Here is a 12855-nt window from a genome sequence, read left to right on the forward strand (position 1 = left end):
AGAGAAAAGAAATAGGAGATGAGGTCAGAGACGCACGAAAACAAAGAGAACAAAATCAACAAAAAACCTCGAAAATATCTGAAGAATAAAAATGAAAAATTAATCAATAGTTGCGAATAGCCGAGAACTAAGGGGAAAAGAAATAAAAGGTCGGATCTAATTTGTGGAAATTTTCAAAAGTTTAGGGATTACAACAAATTCTCGCATAAACTGCTGCTGCACTGAACTTTTTCCTCTAAAAAAGGAAGAGATGAGAAAATAGCAAAACATCTACGAAGTGGATAATCAAAACGGACGAAACAGACAATTTTTAAGTTTTTAAAAGTTTTTTTTTCACCACAATTGGTTTTTTTTTTTAAAAAATGAGAGGAATAGAGAGTCAAAAATAAATGAAATGAAATGAAATGAATGAAAATGAATTCAACTTAGAAAAATTAGAAATGATTCCTGATTCCCACTAGGAAATATTTGCAGCAAAAATAATCTGGCCCGAACAAAAAAAGATATTTTTTCCTAAACCAAGCAACATATTTTTCCTACATAATTTGAAGTTGACTTTGTGCAAAAAAAAATCAAATAACAAATATTTTCGAATAGTCAGAGATTATTCGACTTATGTACATAGATTTTACAAAGGATCGAAAGGATGTCATTATCCTCTTGCGCTCAGCAACTCCATAATTATACGAACGAAAAAAAAAACCATCATTTCCCCCCAACATCTCTCATCGAGCACGCAAATTTCGAAGAGAAAACGAAATAAGTGTGAGATTTTCTTGAAGTGGTAGTGAATATTCGATTATATTCGACATATATGTATTAAGATGCACTAAAGAGTACGGTAATCTTTTCATAGCCTTCTATAAAAAGACAAAAATTACGGTATTATGCTATCGAACAAAAATTCCAGAACAAGTTCACACCACCCCTGACATATAGTAGTAACGTCTTATTGATTTATTTTGATCTGCCTCACATAATCCTCTTTGAAAATCGATCAAAATTAACGAATGGCCGGGAGATGCTGGATTTCGTGTGATTTTTGCGGCACCAAAGCACCACATTTTCCACATCTTCACATCTCATTAGTGATTAACGACATTTCAGCGTTTTCCGCCTAGGACCCGAAAAAAAAAACTATGTTGACATATCCCATATGGCTACACGCTTCCAAGTCTTCGCTAATCGGCTGCTATAGTTCAGGGTTATGTGTTCTGGAAGATCGCATTATTTATCTTCTATTTATAGAACAATGTATTCTAGAGTTCGTTCACTATAATCCGCATTGCGTACTCGCTCTGCTACCGTACTCGAAATAACACAATAAATAAAAAAAGGGCAATAAAAGTAGGCACATAATAGAGGCTAATGGTTCCTAGAAGGTTACCGTCGCCATTAGTCACTGCCATGATTTTTACTGCCAAGAATTTTTTCATCTTTGACGCATCATTCTAGGATTCTTATTGCTTTCTTGGATAAAAACGAACACTTTTCTTCCGTTCATTCATTCATTCATTCATTCATTCACCCATTCGACCAACCACTAATTTATTCATCCATTCATAACCTTACCTGAATTCTCTTGTACTTGCTGTTTAGCTGTTTGTTTGAGATCTACTGCTTAAAGAAAAACTGCACCAAAGCATACTGTAATACTTAGCCAGAAAAACAAAAAAAAAACCACTTTCACTTCCTAGGTACCCATATCTCACAACTAATCATTACAGGATGTTACATCCATATAAATATTATTCGGTGTTCTCGATTTCTACGCTGACGTTCATATTTTATTTTATTATTATTTTATTCATTATTTTTATTTATTTATTTTATTTATTATTATTTTTATTCATGTTTTCATATTTATTCATATATTCCGGAAATTCTCAACTGATGGCTACCGTAACCGGTGATCGAAACAATCGAGAGATTTCGTTGATGTTTGTGATCACAAACAACAGACGAAAAATGATTTTGAAAAAAAAAGTAGTTGACGTTGTCCCGAACTCGATGCGCTAAGCACTATCTTCTAGAATTTTCGCCTGTCTGGAAATTACCAAAGCAAGAAATAATAAGAAATAAATAGCAAAGCATAATAATAACCAAGCAAGAAATATGTACAGCAGTCAAAAGTTTGGAATTATTCAGGTCTTTCTTCCTTGATTTTTTCCAGGTGCAAAGATCTTTTCCTGCTGCTATGGTCAGTGCATTTCTGGTTTGCTCAAAAAAATTGCATGGATTTGTTTTCTGCCTTAAACAAAAGAAAAAAAAACAAATAAATTTCGTCTAAGAAATGGTCCATACAGTTTTTCTGCAAAGGATAGTGCATTTATTTCAACAGATACTATGTTAAAGAATGAAAAATGATTATTTTTAAGGTTTTTTTTAGCATCCAACAAAACGACAAGAAGATCTAGTTGAGCAGCTGGACAACAACTTTCCTCTTCCATTTAATCAGCTTTTAAAATTTTCTTCCTTTCGCTTCTGCGTCTCTCTCTCTCTCGAGGGTGCTTTTTTCATTTCTGCGCAGATCTTTTTTTCGCCATTCACTTCTAATAAAACTGAACAATTAGTCCTTCACCGACATTTCCACAAGAAAAATATGTCTTTCATTTTTTCATACCATTTTTTTCAGGAATTATGGTAGAAGTTTAATTAAATTATTAGATGCACTTCTTTCAAACTGATATACGTTCATGCAACGAAATTAAAACTTTTCCGTGAAATTACGAGAATATTAAATATTTTCCAAGTTTTCTACACATATTTCTCATTATTTGCTGTGCTCTCTTTCTTAGACATAATCACTAGAACCATATATTTTCATAACCATTTTTTTATGGATCTTTTCCCAGTAAATTATGCTCTAACGGAATCGAAAGGGAAATCTCTCGAAATATTTGTTGACATTCGTTGCCGTGGAAAAATTCGGTGGAGAAAACTCTACGAAATAATAGATAATTTTCCGGAAAAACTCTATAGAATCCTAGCCAGTAATTGAAATAAAAATAGACAATAATAATAATAATACAAATGATTTTTACGAATGCTAATAACTGCAGCGAATTGTTTCCTTTCCCTCCATTCCTGAAGGGAAAAGCTCATATCAGTTAACTGAATTCATTCTTAAAGTGCATTCGAGGGAATCTGTGATAGTTCACGGATTCAGGAAATCCCAGCAAGTTTCACTAATGAGCCTTATTCAGGCCTTCTGAGATAAGCGCTCGCCCTCCCCCACGAGGGAGCGCCGTGGCCGTCTGTTCATCTCACTCGTGTGTGCCGCACTCACCTCCTACTGCCTTCAGACCTCTGACAACATTTTCCTCATTTTTAAGCTAATCTCATAATCCGTACATAATGTCAACATTTAAATGAAAATAATAATAATCGCACAATGCTAAATAATATGATAATATAACAACAATAATCTATTAAAGATTCTAGATACAATTCTAGCTCAGGACAAAATTCTCGCAACTCATCATAACTCTCACAAACTTTTAAATTCTCTGTAGGAGAAAGATGAGGGAAATGTGAACAAAAAAGTTCTGTATCAGAGATAGAAAATCGAAAACTGAAAAAAAAAGATTTAAAAAGCAATAATTTCGCGCCTGGATAGTAATATCAAAGTAATATCACAAAAATCAACAAAAGTACACCTATGATATGTAATTAGGTGGGCAGTTCCATTACTGTGTCTTAAGGAGTATCATTTTTTTTTTCTCCGCAAATATTAGCACATAATAAATAGAAAGTTTTACGGACCGAAAAATACAAGTAAGTAAATCAAGAAAACAGAAATATTTTAATAGAAAAATAGAATAGAAAATAGATAATAATAATGATAGAAAAATAGAATAATAATAGAAAAATAGAATAATAGAAATAGAAAACAAGTAGTTGAAATGATCAGAAATGAGAAACTAAAGGAAAATTAATGATAGGAGAGAAAAAAAAATCATGGATTAAAATCGAACATAATACATTCCCACAACGATATTCAAAAACAAAAGAAACGATTTGAAGACTCGATTCGAATATTCGTGCAATAATAAAAAAGGAACACAAATTTATGTAAAAGTATCATTCTGAGATCTTTTTTTTCCCACTTTTTAGCTATGGTTTTTGATTGCGAATCTGAAAATTGAAGGTTGGAATAGGAAAAATTTTCTGAAATAGTCGAGTTGAAAGAGTCCGTAACCGAGTTTTAAGAGAATGCTCCCGAAGATAAGTTTGTCTAATTGCAATAAATTGCATGTTAATTTCATCTCTACTTAACTATGCAGACTGGATAGATGTTAAATGTCGCGTACATGACTACGACTACGGTAGTGTCGTTGAAAAAAAAAACCGAGGAATCCGAGAGGAAAACGCCGCGCTAACAACGTACGTACGTTCATTTTACGGTGACCCCCGTCATTATCTTAATTTATGATACGTTCATTCAAAACAACGGATACATACATACATATGTGCATTTTATTGATTTTTATGAGCACCGTTAAAATGAGGGTGGTGTGGATGTTTCCGGATTGCATAGGCGGTCGTAAAGACATCAAGCATGAACGAAACGACTCCCCCCTAGAGAGGTACTTGTACGTGACTGAAAGTAGACGGGACGGGGACGTCCTCAATGATGGGGACTCGTTGGTGGATCAATAAAATCGATAAACAAATATAAAGTGTTCCCACGATTCCAGGATTAATCGTTGTAAAAAGCGCAAATAACCAGACTCACAGGGTCGTGAATGGTTATTTGTATTTTTACGTGGATTTTATGCAAGTTCACCCTTAGAAAAGCTTCTTTTCTTCCTCCTTTTTTCTCGAATTATTCTAATTATTATTATTATGAATAATTAGAGGAAAAAAGAAAACCACTGAAATTCTGTATCTGAAGTATAATTACGAATTTTATCACAACGTCGATTTCTGTTTCAAAAAAAAAAAAAACGTAGCTGTGGGCCGTGGCTCACCTGAAATATTCGAAAAAAAAAAACGGATTTACAGAACCTTTGCAAAGTTTCTGCGTTATCGAAACTTTATAAGGCTTATTTTTATTCTTATTTATTATTATAATTATTACTTAATTTTTACTTTTATATAACGATCACATCTATTTACATGGTATCTATATACTTACGTATGTACATACTTATGTAAATTTCTCTTCTTTTTTCTCGAATTTTTCTAATTATTATTATTTTGATTTCCAAGAACAATTCCACAACGTCCTCTTCAGGTACTGTATACGACAACGGTAAGGTACAGTAGAACTAGAATATTGTCCTACAGTAGTTTGCCTTTGTAGTAATCCTCGTTTTTTCTTTTTGAAGGAAAGAAGCTGACCAACTACAAAAATTTTGTATTTCATGACTTCTTGGTAGTTTTGAATCCGATGAAATATGAAAATATTGAAATAAATATTATGAAATCAAAGGAAGATTACGGTATGTACTATCGCTGGACCAAACAACAGGACATTTTTTCTCGTTTATTACTAAATATTGATCGATATTAAATAGACTAAACCACAATAAAACCAAACGAAAATAAAAGTCCCACCACGCAATAATAATCTGCAGTCTAGCCTATGCAAAACCTAATCCCCTTGACTAAGAAGAGCTTAATCCGTGCAATTCTCACGAAGCTCGACGAGTTCCGTGGAGATTCGCTGCATCGAGAGGCATATTTTTCTTCCTTACTTGTTTTCTATTTCTTTATCTACTCATCATAATTCCGTTTAGGAGCGATAGATCCAAATTCAACACCTTTTTTTTTAGAACTACTCACTTAATAATCGTTTAAAAGTTCGAGTTCCCTTGCTGCATTTCTTCGAAAAAATCAATAAAATTAATCGATTTCCCCGTCGGACGAGAACTCTACGATAAGAACTCGCAACATTAACTCATTAATGGAATATTCTGACTAAGTTGTTGTTTTCATATTCATTCACGCTCCATGAATATTCAAAAGCTTAACAGCACCCATTTATTGAGTGAGTATGTGGAGCGTATAGCAACAGGATCTGCCGCCAGCCACGCCCATTAGTTTTTTTTTTCTCTGGAAAATGTTGAGTTTTTGCATACGAACAGAATTTCCCTTTTCAAATATGACTCATCTATTCACTCGTCTCGAAAATACATTTCTAATGGAACGATCCTGGAGTATTTATGAGATGATCGGCACGGAAGATGTAGGACAACTAACACAAATGTTCTTAACATTCGAAAATAAGCCACTACAAAACGCTATTGGCGGTCAATTTTTACGTTAAACGTCTACTATTCATTTACTTTTAAAAAAATATGAATTGTCCGAGATTTGAAGAATAGTCTCGAAAAAAATGTGCTTCAAATAGTTCTAAGCAAGTTTTATTGAACGAAACTTCATTCCAAGTGGATTTTCTCCTTTCAAACGGTACCGATAACTTCAATTCATCCAGCAAGTGTAGTTAATTCCTTTCGACAAAAATGCCACAACTTTTTAAAATCGATCATAAATGTTCTTCGGTGTTAAGTCTCAAAAAGTGTGTGGTTATTTCAGTCGAGATGCGAACTTAGCGCCAACAGTGTGAACCCACGTTAAAGTGCGTTTCAAAGTGCATTTCTTCAATTCTAAGAACACTGTCGATATATTTCTCGAATCTTCTATCGATCAATACGCATGAAATTCAAAGTGTTGCCAAAGAAAAACATAGGAGGATCTGGAACCTTCTAAGCGGATAGAATTCATTGTTCTAAAAAATCATTGGACATACTTGCAACGTATTTCAAGTTGATTGACACAACTGACCACATTTTTCGAAAATATAAAAAAATAAAAAGGAAGAGAAATCACCCAGCTTAGAAACGATTGCCGAAAGTTGTGTAATAGTGCGTCACCGCTTTTGTTGTATATAAAATTTCAACAGTGCCCACTCACTTATTTGAAAAATGTAAGGAAATGTAAGGATAGCACTTACAAATGATAGACCTTCTTATAATTCATCCACTAATGATCCATAAATTTTAATCGTATTCAAATTTAGCGCCAACCCCTTCACTTGCAATATAGAGTTCACTGTTTTTTAGAATTGAAGAAACGTGTTTGCGGCGACACTTTAAAAGCATCACCCCACGAATCTGAAGTGGTGCAGATTTCAGGTGGAGTATTCGTATACGGGATGGGAGACTACGGAAAGGAGGTGATTCCGTCCATTTCTTCCTAATTCCCGTGAAAAACGGCCCGGAAGATGCGGCGGCGCACAACGCTGGCACGCTCCAGTCGAACTCTCTGTAGAGAATAGTGCGCCAGAACGCCTGAAGCCGTATCTTCGTGGCCGTTTTTTACGGCAATTAGGAAGAAATGGATGGAATCACCCCCCTCTCCATAGCCTCCCATCCCGTATACGAATACTCCACCTGAAATCCGTACCACCTCAGATTCGTGGAGTGATGCCTTTAAGTGGAATCACACAATTCAATCATTTTTCTGCTACATTCCTTGGATTGTAGTAGCCGTTTCTAAGGTTGACGTAGTCCGGAATAGAATTCCTATTCTCCGTTATCCGTAATAACCATGGTAGACTAATAAGTTGAGTTCGAACCATTGATTGAAAGGAACACTTTTTTTTGAGGCCAGGCATGCAGTTTGACTTCTAGGGATTTTTCCAAGAACTCAAACTGTTTGTGTTAGTTTTCCTACCTGTGGCATGTTTTTTTTCCAATAAATAAACTGGCGCCAGTACTTTTCCAAGATCACTTATTACTTATTTTAAGTCTGTACTTGATTACTGGGTCATCTGCCGATCAATAAAATTATATTCCCAGAAATCCACCATTATGCTGTACACAATTCTCTAAACGCACAACATTGCTTTTTGATTTTCGATTTTCTTTTGTTGGCCACTTTTATCGCCGTGAATTTAATCACATTTGTGCGAGTAACTCCTTTTTAAAGCAACAAGCATCGAAATCCATAAACATTTCCGTCCGACGTTTCTTCACGCGAGCTGCGGACGATGCATTTGATTAGACGCGCAGTGTAACATTCGTTTCGTGAGAAATTCGGTACGTGATTGCGTACCGATTGCGGATTATCGCTGAAATCCCAGCATTCCACAAATAACATCAATAGAACAGCAGAAAACAGCTGTTCCACGGAACAACTCGTGTTTTCAACGCGATCCGCCCGCGCCGTGAGCGCCGCCGCCGCCGCCGCCATCTCACCCGTGCTACAACTCGCTTCAAACAACGCTCATAACATCCCATTAAGTCAGCCAGCTATTTTTATTTACGTCCTGTAGCTTAGCCAGCTTAGCATAAACAACAATAATTTAGGTGAGAAAAAAATAAAACTACAGTATGAAAATAGAGAAAAACACGATAGAATTCGCTCTGACCACAAAAAAAAACTGCTCCTTTTTTTCTTTTTTCCACCCACAGTTCCCGTATTTCCTTATAGTTTATAGTAGAGCCTTATTAGCATTTACTTTAATTATTATTTTATTATATTTACAATTAGCATTTACCTAGTAAGATCTCTCACCACATACAACAATTAGGATTAATTAATTAGTAATTTCAATAAATTTCTTCAATTCTCCGAACTTCACGAAAATATTTTTGTTCGCTTTATTCTAATTAATTCCTGCACAAGGTAAATTTATAATTTAGTGCAATATATAATATTTTTTAACGAATGAATCTTCGACGCTCTGCTTACAATTAACAAAAAAGACATTCTTTTTAAAAATGAGTATATACAGGTGTGAAAAGCCCAGAATCTACAACCGTGTGGTATTCTTAACTATCATTATAAGTACTATAACTAATCACTTAATTCTTTCCTTCCTTCGATTCGAGCAAAACTTGTAAAAAAAGAGATGGAACTCTATTAGAAAAACATGAAAATGAAAACAAAAAATAAAATAAATGATAAAAAAAATACCCTTAGGAAATCAAACTACGAACAGAAGCAAATTCTTGAAGGGAGGAATGAAAAAACTGATTGAAACGACCAAGAACACAAGCAAAAAATCAGATAAATAACGATATTTATACAGAAGAAAGGTAATCGATCAATTCCTCTCTATTTTCCAACCACAAAACCTCAGGTACTGTGTTTGCGGACGTAAGAACAACCTTCTTCAAAAATTCGAAAAAAAAACCACGACTTTTTTTTTAGAAAGGAAACCTTTGTTAAGATACGTTACATTGAAATTAATTAAATTAATTAATTATTAAATGATTATTCGATTCGCTTATTCGAGAGGAATCGGAATCTTTCGCAGAGATATTCGAGGAAAAAAGTTGTTGCTAACAAAACAAATTCTACAAAATTCTCCGATTTTAGAAAAGCAAAACTCTCCCGAAAAAAAGAGTAGGGCTGTATTAAAATATAGACAAAAAAGGAGAAAATCGAGAAATCATTTCATTATTTAATTTAGTGTGTTGTTGTACGTTTTTATGTGACACATTTTCAGATTTGAGATTTGAGTTGAAGTAGTAGTGTGGAAAAAATTCTTTTTTTTTCTGAGTTTACTTGCGTTAAGCCGTTCTTATACTTATGACAGAGAAAATAGCAGACAAATCCGAAAACGTACAACAACACACTAAATTAAATAACGAAATGAACTCTCGACTTTCTCCTTTTTTGTCTATATTTTAATACAGTCCTGCACTTTTTTTTCGGGAGAATTTTGCTGACGAAGAATTAGCGATCCTACTGTACACCTAAAAAAAACTCGTAGACAAGTAACAGCTGTTCCCTTTTAGGTGACATTTTTACGTTACGGTGTAATTTTGTGTAAATTGACCGGAGTATTCTTTCCATTTTGTAGATCATTCTATTATTCATTCATTCATTCATTCATCCGTTCAATTTCTATCATTTATTTATTTATTAACATTACCACTAATCAACCGGAAGAAAACAAAAACAAAGGAAAAACGCCTGATTCAGAATATTGATATTGACAGAAAATTAGAGCTCTACTTACTGTCATTGGAAATCGACGCAACCGTTTTTGTGGCGGATAACATATGGAACATATTATTATCTGGAATTTCATTGTCAAAACACTCGCATTATGAAAATAAAGTTCTCGGATTTTGTCGAAAAAAACCAAAGCGCGATATGCTTGAAATTTTAATCGTTTAATCGTTGATTTCGGTTTTTCATTCAAATCTTTTTCTTTGGTTCGCCACGATTGTTGGTCTTTAGTTGTTTTCTCTTCGTAGATAGAATGGGGGGAGGAGGGCGGACAAAGAGAGGGGTGGTGCAAAGCAAATCCAGCATTCTATTTCATTTATAATTCTTTCTCCTCAATCATTCATTTCTCTTTCTTTCATTCGTTCGGGCATTCAAATTCATCTCATTCATTCAATTCGACTCTGCTTCCTCTGTACATTTTTATTCAATCATTTAGTCATTCGAACACTCGTATTCCTCATTTTTATGCTTCTCACTCATTATGCTTCATTCATCTAATAATAATATTTCCGAAATCATCATTATATTATTTTCATTCTTATCTTCATTATTATGCTCATTTTTATGTATTCATCCAATTTTGCTAATTCCTTTCTTCCTATTCAAAATTTATTTTTATCCGTTCATATATTCATCCATTTCTTTTATTCATCTATTCTCTTATTTTGTTAGAATTCGTTTTTTTTTTAAATTTTAGATTAGAATTATTAGAATTCGTTAGAAGCGAAATCATTCATGCTGAATCTTTTTACCGCCTATTTATTTTATTTTATTCTTGCTACTCATTCATTCATTCATTCATTCAGTCAGTCAGTCAGTCCTATGAATTCATTCATTCATTCAACCCTGTAAATTCATCCATTCATTCGTTCATTCATTCAAATCGGTGGATTCATTCACTTATTCGTTCAACTCTGTGCATTCATTCATTCTATGGATTCATTCATCAAATCCTATGGATTCATTCATTGAACACGACCTCTTGTTACTTTGTAATTTCGTGGTTGCACAGCATAGAGATAGTTATAAGAAGTCGGTTTTTTTTTGCGATACTTCCGCAGCATCTCATCGCTCACATGTCATCCACTAAGCGCTGCTGATTCGGGAGGAATCGTCTTTCGCAGAGATTTATAGCATTTTCTCATGGAAAATCTAATCGAGCAGAAGCAGCGAGCACAGCGAAGGCTTATCTTTCATCCTTTTTTTTCTCTAAAAATTCAAAAGATCATTATGGAACTATTGAGGAGCTATCAGCAACTGCATAAGCACACAGAAACAAATATTCTGATCTTTTTTTCTAGAAAATGAAAAATTAGTATATTTTAAGCGAACAACAAAACAACTAAACAAAAGCGATGAGGATTTAGGATTATTTAGGTGAGGATCCATTTAGGATCATTTATGAATAACTTTAGCAAAATCTAACATTAGCGTTAGTTTAGTAGAAATATGCGCTGATATTCGAATGATCATTCGAACATTCAAATAGTTTTCGTCAAAGCAAAAACGCAGTTGGATAAGCTTATGTAAATGCACAAAAGATCATTGCACAAAGATTTTTCAAGAAGAAAATCTTTTCAGAAAATTCAACTATTCTTTTAAAGTGGATTTTTGATGTACAAAAAAAAATTCATTCAGGTAATTAAGTCGAACTAGGGGATTTTGAAAAAAAAAGACTTTTCTCAATTTTCAACCAGAAAATTATCGAATGTCATCACTTTAAACATGTGACACGCCTCAACTGTTAACTGTCCGATGCAATAGAATTCGTAAATAGCCAGTTTTTTTTTCCCGTTTAAACGGCTCCGCAGCGTTTTGAAGCAATTCTCAAGGAAATATAAGCATTTCAAAGGATTTTAATGACTTTACTACGTGATTCCTGTGGATCCAATAGCTTTTGTTTTCGTTTTCATAAGTAATCGTCAACGTTTCTTTGTGTCTCATATTTCGCGTAATCTTTCTCTATGGCGTTCTTGAATGGCGCAAAATTTTGGTGGCATTTCTTTGTATTGATCTTATGCGAACTTTATTAGCTTGAAAAAAAAATCCCCTCTTTTAAAATGACGCTAATAGCGCCGCAAGAAAAGATTTCCACTCATCGCAATCATTTTTTCTGCAAATGATTAACTTCGTTTAGAAATATAATACTTGGTGAATAAAAAGAAATCGAATAAAATAATAGAAGTAAAGTAAAATAAGATGAAATTAATGAAGTAGAAAAAGAAAAGAATGAAATAAGTAAAAACAAAGAAGTAATACTTCTGCATATTTCAAATTACTGAGAAAATTTCGATGCAGCAAAAGCAATTTTCGATATTCCAAGCCAACGATTATCCGATAATAATCGCTCATGAGACGGGCGAAAACAATTAGAAAAAGAACTCTGCGATAAATTCCTTCCTAATGCTCATCACTCTTCGTTTCGAATACTATTTCGATCATTCGAATGAGTGGGTGGGGCGGGTGGTGGTGTTAGAGTTGCAACAACTTGTGCTAAATTGACACATTCTCTCGCATTATTCAATCAACACACCCACACTTCTCATCGTTTTGCCATTGAAGCTTTGTGAAATGCGAGGAAAAAAGCGATGAGTTCGTGTTAATCGTCTCGATGGACGTTTTCTGTAGTTACGGACTTAGAGACCATTTAATTAACTATTATTCATATCGGAATTTTCTTTGTAATCGATCATTTTCTAACGTTAATGAGTTTTAACTTCAAACAACGCTATAATCGTTGGATTTTATGGTTCGGCTTATAGCGCATCACATATCTTTTATTCTTGAGACTTCAAGCTGGAATGGAGAAAACTATATCAGCTGTACGCTAATAGTTTGTGCGTCAATCATCAGAGATAACAGAATTTTTATTGCCGAAATTAT

At 33.9% G+C, this 12855-nt stretch overlaps 1 protein-coding gene across 1 annotated transcript in view; it reads right to left on the bottom strand.

Moving 5' to 3' along the window:
* RB195_008769 (uncharacterized protein) overlaps positions 1–12855 on the bottom strand; it is a gene marked incomplete at both ends in the record, with an annotated part of 32718 nt that overhangs the window by 18992 nt on the left and 871 nt on the right. The window lies entirely within an intron of this gene.

This window comes from Necator americanus, chromosome III, assembly GCF_031761385.1.
Source record: "Necator americanus strain Aroian chromosome III, whole genome shotgun sequence".
NCBI lineage: Eukaryota > Metazoa > Nematoda > Chromadorea > Rhabditida > Ancylostomatidae > Necator > Necator americanus.